The sequence below is a fragment of the Coenobita brevimanus genome, chromosome 57, assembly GCF_032717465.1.
Source record: "Coenobita brevimanus isolate Jiangsu-jjx chromosome 57, ASM3271746v2, whole genome shotgun sequence".
NCBI classification, from domain to species: Eukaryota; Metazoa; Arthropoda; class Malacostraca; order Decapoda; family Coenobitidae; genus Coenobita; species Coenobita brevimanus.
Window position 1 is genome coordinate 42056616 of NC_137010.1, and position 13327 is coordinate 42069942.

A 13327-nucleotide genomic window follows, 5' to 3' on the forward strand; every position below is an offset into this window, starting at 1 on the left:
TGCACAATATGTGTAAAAAAAATCCACGTCCGCGTCCGCAACCGTGGACATGCAGGTAAAATTAATCTGCAATTGTGTCGCATCTGCAGAAATTAATATCTTAACCTCCACAGTTTTATCCGCAACTGCATTTTATGAGAAACAGATATCCGGCTCTGCCTCCGCCTCCACAGAGCTTTAAAATTTGGTATCTGATACATCACTACAATGTAATATCTCTGATGAAAAGTCGTTGTTATGTAGGTGGGAATATAATTGTTATTGTGAGCACATGACAAAAGTGTGGCACGGGCATGAGTACCCAGTAGTTTTTTGCGATTTACTCGGAAACTATGAGGCGCATGAAAAATCTGCAGGTACCATGAGAAAGCTCATGAAATTCTACACAGAATTATGAAATAAAAACATAACTTATTTGAGAAAACTTTTGCGGTAGAGCTCCCCGAATAAAAAATTAGTTTTTTTTCTAAAAAATGGCTTTTAGTTTTTTGCTATTTTCTCGAAAACTACAAATCTTATCACAACCGGACAAATCTCATTAGAAAGCTAATGAATTTCTCTATCAAAACTTTTGATAACATTTTTCTGTATGATGGAAGACATTTGAACTAGGATGTTGGGAAGTGAGACTGACGTTCCGAAATGTTTAGTCACACCAGCCTAATGTACTTTTATTCATATTTTTGTTTATTTATTTATTTATTTTTTTGCTTATCGGCCAGAACAAACATCGGCGAATAAGATGTAAGTTTCATGGCAATATATAGATTTTTGTGTGGCAAAAATAAGGCGAAAATACATGTTTTCAGCAGCACACAGGGGGGCTGGCAGGGAGAGGGGTGGAATAAAATCGTGAGCTGGAAAACTTAATAAAGCTTCTCTGTGCACAGGAGGGTTAAAAACATTTGCCAGTGTTTCACGAGCGACTGTTTTTATGAATAGACGTTAATGTATCACTGAGCGAAATTAGTATCTGTATATTTCTCTCCTGTCTCTGTAATTGCTGGGACAGGAAGCCCCACCCATCTCTCACGCTCAAGCCTGCAGGCTTTGTAAGAAACACAGTCAGTTGGAGATTAGTTTTGACGATAAACATGTTTCCCAGAGCAATGTGAAGGGCAGTGACCAGTGGTGACCACTCCTCATGTCTTGGAGGTGTCTTCAGGCAGTGAATCACCTAGTTTCCTAACAGTTCTGTGCATCCATTCTCGACCTTTTTCCAGTGCAGTGTGAGAAGAAATCATTGGAGACCGTGACTCGACCAGTGATCGTTTTGAAGTTCTAAGATGCCATATCTCCCCAATTTTCTGTTTTCAAAAATTAAGAGTGTTAGGTAACTTGACTGCATGAGTGGGTGAAAATACGTGCTTAAGTCTCAATGTAACGTCAGCATTCATTTTGTTGTAATTAATAAATTCAGTTTTTCCTTTGAGCTTGACCGAATGTAAAATTATGTTTTACTTCTCCAGTTGTTCTTAATTCACTTTGCTCCCAGTTTGCACCAACCCTTTTATATTAATCACGACTGGTAGTTACGGTAGTTATTTCATAATATTAATTCACAATAAAACCATTTGCAAAGGTTAGGAGAGGCGAAAGCAAGAGCCTGGTTTAGTATTTCTAAGTTCCAGGATAAATTTTTGATTGTCAGGGGGCAAGGTTCATTCCTTCTCTCAGAGGCCGACAGTACTTATTAATTCTGCATCCATGAGTGGTCATTTCCCGCTGTGTATTGTTTGAAGAAAAAGTTTATAAATTTCCTGTTTTCAGAGAATCGGTGACGTAAACCAGAATAAAGTTAAAATTTATGACTTTAATTTTATAAGTGAAAACTTACTTAATAATCTTTTTCTAACTTTAACAGTTGAACTTTTTTGTTTGGTCAAATCCAGTAGTAATGTGAGATTTTCGGGCCAAGAGTTCATGTAATTAGGTTAAATCTAGTGGTAATCTAAACCAGACGAATGATTACGTTAGTTATCATTAATATTTCACTTGGGAAAGTATTAAACTTTCTTGAAGACAGTTTTATCAAGAGTTCTGCATTGCATCTGAGACATACTAGTGTGAAGGCATAGATTAGTTTCTGTTCAGACACCTTGATGGCAAGATATTGCCAACAGTGCCATGTTCCAACTAGTGGGTCGTGAACAATGCTGCATGGAAGCAAGTCGTCGGCCCCGAACGCTAAGGATAGTAAAAAGATGAAAGTGCTGGAAATTATATACCTACTGTAAGGTTAATCCTCGGTGAGATGGCTTAAAAGTTTGTTAAGAGGAGTGGAAAAGCGCATTGTATGTTGGAATGGACAGACCAGGATGTGTTAGCACCGCCTGGCGATGTGAAAAACTGGATGAGGAAAGACTGATAACGATATACAGATCAGAAATGACTGGAGTCTGAGGATAGGGAAGGCCAAGTTTGAAACATTCATTCACAACGGTCTGATCAACCAGGAGGGTGAGAGGCGTGCATGGAAAAGAGCAAATTTGGATGAAATTGTTCATTGGAGGATATGTGTGTGTGTGTGTGTGTGTGTGTGTGTGTGTGTGTGTGTGTGTGTGTGTGTGTATGTGTACAGTTGTGGATACAAAGTCATATTTCACCTCTTGCACATCTCACTTTCCTCCGCTAGCTAATATTCGTAAGCTGGGAAGGATATAGTTCATTTCATGATTCATGCGAGTAACTGATGTTCTTTGATTTAATGCGTTTTGGAGCAAAGTGATGGGCAGGTCCTAAGTGTGAAGTAGACACAGTGGAATAGTAGGCAGGGTTTGGTCAGTGACTGTACAATTACCAGCACTGATTACTGGTATTGTCGTGCATGTGTGTTTATTCATTTTTTTTTTTCTGTTATGACTGCGTATACCCATGTGTGTACAGTATGTCTGAGCATGTGTATTAATTGTTTTAATTTTCTGTGTCCGGTTCTGGGTGTAACATTGACAGTTTGTTGCCCGAGTCCCAGCGTGCCTCCCACTTGCCAACGCCTTCACATAAGTGGGTATAATTATCAACGTGTGTGTACAACCAGATGCGCATATCCGTGTGTGTGTGTGTGTGTGTGTGTGTGTGTGTGTATACAGACATCATTATCTAGCTTCACTGCTTCCTTCCTAGAGCCTTCCTGCCTTCCTCCTCCTCTTCCCTTCTCCTTCCCTCTCTCGCTCCCCATCACCTATCCACCCGTCCTTCCTCTCTCCCTCATTCCCTCTCTGAGAGCCGTCCCTCCCCTCCTCCTTCCCCTACATCCCTCCTTCCTCCCTTCCTCCTTCTATCTCCTTCACTTTGCTATCACTTTCTCTTCTGTCCATCCTCTCCATTCCTTTTCTATTTCTCTCACCTTCCCTCCCTCCCTCCCTCCCCTCATTGCCCTTCCCCTTCCTCTCATCTCCACTCCTCCCTTCACTTCTTCACTCCTTAGCAGCCTTCCCCTTCCATTCCTCCATCCCTATCACTGTCTCTCCTTCGATTCCCCTCTCTCCTTTTCCCTCCCATCCTCCCTCCCTCCCTTCTTCCTTCCCTTTTACCTTTCTTTCCCTCCCTAGCACAGGTCCTTCTTTCCTCCCTTCTTCCTTCCTTACTAGCGCCACCCTTTCCCTCTCTCCCTTGCTTCCTAGCTTCTCCCTCCCTCCCTCTTTTTTTTTTTTTTTCACCACGGGTTCAATAAACCTCGAAACCTAATCCCCCCCCCCCTTCCTCTTCAGCTCCTTCCGCCCTTCGCTCCCTGCCTTGATTTCTTTCTCCCTCCCTAGAGCATTTCCTCTCCTCCTCCATCCCTCTTTCCCTTGCGCCTGCCCTACCTCTCTCCTGTGCTTGCCTCCTCCCTCTTTTATTCTCCCTTAATCCTGTCCTCCTTCAATCCTTGAAAGAGTACAAAGGACCTATTGGTCCTTTCGAGGTTGTTTGTTAAACTGCACGTTATTACGAGGGTATCCATTTCATGAGTCAAAGACAAAGACAGCGGAGCAAAAAGACTCTCCTTCCATAATTTCCTTCAGCCAAAGGCGATATGAATAGATGAGAAAGACTACCGTGTGGCCTAGAAAAGCTGTTATGGACATTTCATAGGATAGGCTGAATGGACCACATTCCACACTATTTTAACAGTAATGGAAAGGAACATTAACATAAAGCACAAAGATTTTCTTTTGCTGCTGTGTTTTACATGCTATATATTAGAGAAAACATAACACTCCAAATGTGTATTGCTCACGAGTGAACGTGTTTAGCGAATATTAGAAATTAGTCGAGTAACGCTGTATACCATAATGGAAGGCAATCTGTTATATACTCGTTATGTTGCGACTCTCTTCATCATCATCATCATCTAATCCTGTGTTGCCCCATGAGAAACGTAGGAGCCCGGGGGTGGGCAAGTTGGTCCTGACATTTAAGATGAGAGTGACCAACCTCACTCATCCCTGAGAGGCATTACGTGAGCAATAAACCCCAACCACCCCTTGGTGTGCAGGAAACCATTTGGCTTGCCACTCAGTGTAGAGTCACCCACAGGCAGAAGGAAGAGGAACGACTGAAGGAAAAAAAGACAGAAGAGGGAGTGTAGTCATACGTTGGCATAAGGAAGATGAAGGAATGAAGGAAAGAAAGACAGAAGAGGACGGAAGGAAGGAAGGAAGAGAGGAAAGGGCGGTCACTCGACACCAGCACTACATCCAGTGAGTAGATGGTAAGCGTCCCCACTTACCAGTTAAAGAAGAAATTCATTACCTAATGTTACTGGAAACATTTTCCAAGAGTTTTTTAACCACCACCTAAGTTACAGTCCTGTCAATGTAACGCTAGGTATTTCTCGACTTCCATGCTATCATGTCCTCCGACAACTGTGTACACATGGATTACAATCCTCTCATAGACTACTCAAAGATAAAGTAAACAGACTGGCCTGTAGACGTTCTTCGTGTAGGTTAGGTATCAGTTCAGGTATTATTGTGTCAACTCCGCTGTGCTCTTTTGAGCTGTTATTATTATTATTATTATTATTGTTATGATGATGATGATGATGATGATGATGATGATGACGATGATGATGATGGAGACCAGAAATGAGAGCAATGACCCAAGTGTGGATGTACTAAAGAACTATAGCCTACGAGGTAAGGATGACTTTATGTCTGTTCTACCCACAAAGTTAATTTGTTTGGTTTCATAGCAGACCCAGTATACTGTTTTCTTGGTTTCAAATGATTATACCGGCATTTGTGAAGGGAGAGCAGGTGTTATATTTTTCTTGGCGTGTGTCTGTCTTTCTGTCTGTATGTCTGTTCATCTGTGTGTGTGTGTGTGAACATGAGCAGTTTTTATCTAATTTTCATCATATTTGGTGAAGGCTACGGTCGGCCAAAGGGGTGATTTTTTTTTTTTTTTTAACAATAGGTTAAGGATCAAGGTCGCAAGGCTGTGTCAGATTTTGACCAAGCATGGTCAACTCAAACATTTTTTATCTAATCTATACCAAACTTAAGGGAAGGCCTGAGAGTAAGGCAGAAATCAGTGGCTTCAAAATGTGAGAACAAAGGTCAAAAGTTACAGGGCAAAGTCAAAATTCGACCCATGTGCTTGTTTGTGACCAAAATAACTGGACCAGTTTTGATCTGACCTGAACTAAACTTGGTGGAAGAGTTGAGGGTCACCAAAGGGGCTGACCTTTCTTTTGAACAACAGTCAAAGGGTCAAGGTCATATGGCAACATTAGTTTGAACAATCTTTATCTGATTTAGACTAAATTTTGTGAAGGGCTTCAAGGCAAGGCAGTGATAAATGGATTCGATTTTGAGAACAATCAAAGGTCAAGGCCACACAGAAAGGTTAACGATCAAGGTCACAAGGCAAGATCAGCTCAGTTTTTTATCTGATTAGATCAAAACTGGTAGAAGTGAAAAGGGTCAGGCAAGGACGAAGTAATTCGATTTTGGTGGCAGTCAGTCGAATTCAAGGTCACAGACAAACGTAAAATGTTTGAGCCCTTAGAGCAATTGGTGACAGGGATGCTGCCCTCTGTGAGTGCTCCTTCTTGTTTGTGTTATGACTTCTTGTGGCTTAGCAAGTTCAGTATTGTTCATTGTAAAGATAATTTTTTATTTTGTTGCCAGTGTTCAAGACTTTCAACTTACAGAGAAGCCAATTTGCCGTGATTGAGGTCAACTGAACAGTTCTATAATGAATATGTCTGAATCACTTGCATATGTATAAAGGTTTGCTTTTTGACCAATTTTTGGAAAACCACAAATTTCAAAGCCGGGTTTACGAGAAGGTGAGGGAATTATCATTTAGTTAGTTGCATTTCAAAGGACAGAGTGATTTGGTGAAGGAGAAACCTTGTTTTTTTTATCTTTTTTTCAAAACTGTTTTGACGGGAAAGATACTGAGGCTCACAGTCTCTAGCTCGCAGGCTAGGTGTTGCACTTGATAGTTCATCTGAACTATGCACTGAAAACTGCCCTACCACCTACCCCCCCTTCCACTTTTTTTTAGTACGTGGATGACGTACATAAAGTAGAAGGCTTTCCAGTGGCACATTTGATACAGAGCATGTGAACTGCATGGGGTGCTGGGTCTGAGGTAGGGATGCTTATAAGTCATAGGGAGGAATCAAGTATAGTACACTTACTGCTACTCCTTTCACTTTTTTTTTTTTTTTTTTTTGCTAACACCTTATTCACAGTGTCTCTCTTTGGCTGTTTTGGTCATAGACGATTTAGAATAATGTTCTTGAAGCAGAGAGTGAGTGCATGGTAATGTCTGGGAATGGATAGGTGCCCCACTGCCCTGCTTAGTTAGCACTGGAGCAGGAGCAGCCTGAATGGATGACTCTGCGTAGCGTGGAGGAGCCGGAAAGAGTGAGAAAGCATGAGCATGAGATGCTTCTGTACGAGCACAGATAGCACACCTCTTTTCATTCCTTCTATTCGTTTTCACTTGCACCTTATCACAATAGTCGACTTTTGCCGTGTACAACACAGCAAGCAGTGGACGGGAGCGTCCTGAGTGGGTGGCTCTCGCTTGGCATGGACGAGCTGCAGAGGGAAGGGAGTGTGAGTGTAAGGCATTCCTGTATGGGTGTGGAGTGTTGCTAAACATCTCTCTGTTATTGCCCAATGGGACTCTCAGTGCTACTCATGGGATGTCTCCCAGATTGTGATTCAGGTCTCTTGCGATGAAGGACACTGCCAACCGCCACAGGCCACCCTCTGCATGAATGACAGGAAGTGTGTGCTGATGCCGTCATTCACCTGAGGTCATATGTTCGCAGGGCACCTTCTGGGTCTACTGCCGCTGTTGTTCCATGGATGACAGTACTCATGGATAATACCATTACTGAGACAGAGGCGCTTGAATCCATGCAAAACAATGTCTCACGTGAGGCTATGCATATGGTGACTTGCAGGCAGCACCTGACACTGCTATTGGTCACAGAGGGTGACAGGCAGCACACATCCTCCTAGGTGCTAGGGACTTTGCTGAATCATCCAGTGTGAACATAGTCCATTCTAGGAACATGGTGAGTGTGCAAAATCTGGACCATTCTCCTTCCTGTAGCCAGAGCTATTAGGGAATACTTTTTTTTTCTTATGCAGTCTGGTACATTAGATTGAGAGTAGGCCAGAGTCTGTAACAGGTTGAGCACTGCCAGAAAGGACCATGTGGGTCCACTCTACCTTGAATGTTGGCTGTTGGTGGAATAGCCCCCTCTATAATAAACTGACCGATTGTGGTTATGGTTTGATACCAAACCCATACCACAGGGGATTTGTAGACACTGCTATATGGACTGACACTGTGGTAGGAGATATGCCATTCCTTTGCACAATGTTTGACTGTAAAGATGAGACCAGGGACTGTCCCATGGAGGAGGCCCTTAGTGTGTGTAGCATATCTTCCATGATGTTCAGTTGCTAAAGGAAGGGTAAAGCCCACAGGAGAGACTCCACTCATGAAGATTCAATGCTGATCGAAGGTTATCCATCACAGGATTGGTGAGGCAAGCCCTTTCCAGGAACAGTGGGTTGGGGCATGCCCTATGCAGTTCCCCAAACAACAGTTGGTCCCACCACCGGGGTGCTCTGAGACATTATTTAAAAAGAACGGGTTCAAAAAAATGCTATTATATAATTATATTACTTAGAGTTACAAATGGAGATCTGAGACCCTCTGTGGACAATGATCGCAGTAACAGGCTGGAGAGTGCTTAGCACCATAGTGAAAGTTTCCTTAGCTGGGTGAGATTTGAAAGAATTCTGTTCATATCTTCATTGTAGAAGTCTAGTAAATCCAGACCTTGCTTTTCTGGTCATGATAATGCTGGTGGCAGTGGGGGATGGAGTGTGGAGTTGATAGACGGCACTGCGTCTCCACTCTTGCTCTGTCTCATTCTTCCCTCTGCTAAGTACTGCTATGATCTGGGTGTTGGTGTAGATGGGGAGAGGTATGACATGCCCTCCCCTTGTCAATCCCAACGCTCTAAGTGACTGGAGTGACCAGATGGTGTTCCATCTGGCTGTTCCCCCAGATGCTCGGTCGTCAGTGCCGGTAGGGTCGTTACATCTTTCTCCATGGCCGATGGGGCTGCTGGGTGTTGCGCTGGGTTGATCACTTGGTCCTCAGCCTGTACCCCATCCTACAGAGCGCTAGTGGCCCCCAACAGACTCGACTGATGGGAAAGCATGACATCCAGGGTTGTTAGGCAGTGTTGGAGGAGGTGACCATGCCACTATCCCTCCTTTGTTGGCAGGAACCCAGTCTAACAACCTCATTATGCTCCCTGATAGACTCAACCCTGGATTTATTGCTGGGGGTACATGATGCAAGAGGTTAGTGAGGCAGTGTTTAAGGAGATGGTTGTACTGTTCCTCTTCACTATCTGCCCAAATCTCCATGTGCCCTCCAAGGTGAGCTGTTGAATTTTGGGCCCTCTTCCAGTGGCTGCAAGGGAGTACTCCAGGAAGCTGTGCGGGTTGGAGACGATTGAAATGGCATCCATGCAAGGGTGGCAGGTGTTACAATGTCGTGGATTGAAGACATTGCCCTCTACGCACAGTGGATGAGGCATACACAACATATGGCCATCACCAACTACACTCCTGTAACATTCCCTGATGGAGAGGAAACAGCAGACTGAGACAGCGGGATGAACTGGGCTAGTCAGAGGGCAGCTACCCCCTATCCCTCCCACTCCCATTCACATTGGACCAATAAGAAGTTCCACACAGAGGAACAGCTCTAAGCATCCCTGGCCACATGCCCTTCACCTCCCTCCAGGAGGGGAAAGGGAAAGTGGCTGGATCAATTCCTCAGGAACATGCTGGAGGTGGGGGGGAGGAGGAGAATCATTGTGGTCGGTTACTGGAAAGGAAGGGTTTGCATTGGTGGCCAATATGTTCCCCACCAGGAGGGAAAGGGGCTCAGGTAGGTGGCCACAAGGCGAAGAGTAAAGAAGACAGAACAGAAACAGAAATGAGAATAAAAGAGGAACATAGCATACTCCTCAAGAAAAATTCCATGGCTGGAGCCTACGGCAACATAGCATGATGGAAGTAGCTCACTGTACCTGTGCAGACTGAAAACTGAGTGACACGTGGGGCTGAAGGCCAGGGAACGAACAACACTGAAAACTAAATGAACAAGTGGTGTGAGGCACAACAAATCTCAGCTGACAGCAGTTATTTTACCTCTTTTAAGTACTGAATTGGTTCTGCCATTTAGTGTCAATAGAAAAATAAAGTATAAGGTAATGGCATAAATATTTTCATGTTATGCCCTTGAAAATCTGTGATCTTACATTTGACTTTTCAAGGTCACTCAAGGTCAAAGGTCATGGGACCACATGAAAGCCCATATGAGACTTCCTAAATCTTGATAATAGTAAATATCTCTACCTTCAACCAGTTTCGACTTATATCCCCCTGAATATCAGCGACCTTGAGTTTGACCTTTCACGGTCACTTAGGGTCAAAGGTCATGGTACCAATTAATAATCCATATTGGATATCCTATATGTTGATAATAGTGAAAATCCCCGTATCTTCAGCCAGTTTCAAGTTATAGCTCCCTGAATATCCATGACCATGAGGTTGACCTTTCAAAGTCACTCATGATCAAAGATCTTGGTGCCAAACGAAAGGCCATATTAAGAGTTCATGTATGATGATAATATTAAATATATCTTCAACCGGTTTCAAGTTATAGCCCTCTGAAAATCCGTGACCTTGATTTTGACCTTTCAAGGTCACTCGATTACCTCTAAAATTTAAACACTTTCTTTTGGAACCAGTGCCCACATATCCTGAAAGTTTTATGTAATTTCATTTAGCCCTTTTTCCATGATGTTGCTAACAAACAAAGAAACAAACAACCTCGACCAGAACCAATATCTTGCCGGACTCCGTCCAGGAGAGGTAATAATAACAGGGAGGCTCTACCTTTCCGGTTATGTAAACGCCCCTCCCTATCCCCCGATAATAGGATGGCGGCAGGAGAATGGCAAGTTCAGCCTGAAAACCACCCGGTTCGCGTTCAGACAAACCTGAGACAACAACAACAACTTAATAAATAGTAAAGAAGTACCGGTATTGTGTAATGCCTTTTTTGCAAGATCACTTTTAGTCCATTACCTCGGATGCTGCAGTGATGACGTCTTAGTATTTTTTTTTTTTTATTGTCCTGTTGCTGTGTTCCATTATGTATATAGAGTTTGTCCTTAAGCCGACACGTTATAAACTGAGAATCAATCTTTCCTCATAAGTTTTGTTATGGAGGAAGGCAACTAACTTAGCTACCCGTTCTTTCACTGCCCTCAGTTAGCCTTAAACCCGAGGAGGTATTTCATTTTTTTCTGGCAATTTCTAAACGCTTTCATTTACCTTGCAGGGATTTAATTAAGGCTATATCCAGCATGAGAGGTGTTCCAGTGCTAAATAAAATCATCTAGTATGCAGGAATATAATACACACAATATCCTCTGATTGAAAAAGTTCATAGGTGAGGATCCCAGAATTGTACTGTGTGATCAGAATGAGGTCGCACAAGGCTCTTAGCAAGTACCATTAAAATATCCATTCATTTGCACTAGTGTGTGATGTTTTGTTTTATGACTTCAAACATCAGAATTTCCCCTTGGCCTGCAAAGCAAAACAGGGAAAGAGGGGCATCGTGAAAAAACTTATCCTCCTCCTCATCATCATCATCATGACCAGCATTAGCACGGTAGCGGTAGTAGTAGAAGTATCATTATTATTATTATTATTATTATCATTATTATTATTATTATTATTATTATTATAAAAACATATCATCATCACCATCATCATCATCATCATCATCATCGTTATTATTATTATTATTTTTATTATTATTATTATTATTATTATTATTATTATTATTATTATTTACGTGGTAGGTGGGGGCGCTCACCATCCACTCACTTGATGTACAGTAGTGCTGCTCTCGAGTGTCCTTCTTTCCTTCCACTCTCTTCTGTCTTTCTTTCCTTCATTCTTTCCTCGTCCTTCAGCCTATGGGTGACTTTAGACTCTCTCCTCTGTCTTTCTTTCCTTCATTCTTTCCTATTCCTTCTGCCTGTGGGTGACTCTACACTGAGTGACCAGCCAAATGGTTTCCGGTACACATGGAAACCCTTTACTACGCTGGGTGGTTATCCAGACTCCATATAATAATTACAAATCATAATAGATAGATAGATAAATAGATAGATAGAGAGACAGATAGAAGCAGGGAGTCAGATGATGAGAAGGTATTGTGTCTGCGAGAATCGAGCAGTGCTAAACATGCTTACACACTCTTAACTCGAGGAATGCTTGATAGGCACACGACAGCGCCTAGTGACCATACACACACATACACACATACTCACACACAGGCTGCTAGAACTTTCCACTCACAAGGAACACACGTGACACACCCCTGCTACACCAGAATTTAGGAAAGAGAGCTCAGATGGAGGTTAGCCATAGAACAGAGAGGTCAGAAGGAGACAAGCGATACAAGAGGCTGGTCGCAGGGGAAGGGCTTGGCAACTTGAGAGAGAGACAGAGAGATAGCTAGCGGGACTGGACTCTATACTCCGCTCCGTGTGAGAGACTTGTTAATATTTCCAAGACAAATAAAAATAGTCCCATACTATTCTTTACCTCTCCTGTCACTACATGACAAATGGGAAGCTACTCCAAGATATAAAAACCGCTCGTCCATAAGTCTAATATATATATAACTCAACCAAAAGGAACCACAAAGTCTTTTATGACATTTAGTTATTTTATGACATGGTAACCATATAACCAAATTTGGCGCCTGGTGGTTTAGTGGGTAATTATGGCGCTCCAGTCGGATTGACCCGGTGAAGATATTATCCAAGGAGCGGTTGGGATTTATTCCTCACGTAATGCAATTCAGGGGTGAGTGAGGCTAGTCACTCTCATCTTAAATATCAGGACAAACTTGCCTAGCCCCGGGCTTCAACCCTCCTCATGGGGCAATGTAGGATTGGATGATGATGAAGAAATTATTATTATTATTATTATTATTATTATTATTATTATTATTATTACTACTACTACTACTACTACTACTACTATTGATAATAATTAATAATAATAATAGTAATAGTAATAATAATAATAATAATAATGCTACTACTAGCAGGGGTACGCGGCGTTTCCTGGGTAAAACCCTGTGATCGTGCCTGCCGGCATTACCTGGGACGCTGGATGGCTGCTCCCTCCTGTGGAACCTGGGGTTCTAATTTACCCAATGAACCTTCGTTCCTCCTTGGACCCATTTCCTCAGTGATATACTCCCCATAGACCTATTCCTAACATGGACCTATTTTCTCACCACCCATCCACCCACCAACCCTTTCCACCCACCGGGCTCACACACCCACCAACCATTTCCACCTACCTTGCTCACTCACCCACCTACCAACCCTTTCCACCCATCCTACTCACCTACCCACCAACCTACCCCACCTACCCACTCATCAACCTTCCTTCACACTCTGCCCGGCCACTCACCGACCCTTGCTGCCCCACGACACTCTCCCAACCCTGCCCACCCAACCCGTACACCCTACCTCACCACGCCCACTTTCCCACCCACCCTGTCTCTCCACACCCAACCATCCAATCAACCCTGCCCACCCACCCCACCGATCCATTTAACCCTACCCTCCCACCCCACCCCACCCATCCACTCAACCCTGCCCACCCACCTCACCCATCCTGCTCCCCTACCAATCCATCCACCCACCCGACCTGTTGTAGCTGTAATGATGTACGGTAATATAGTT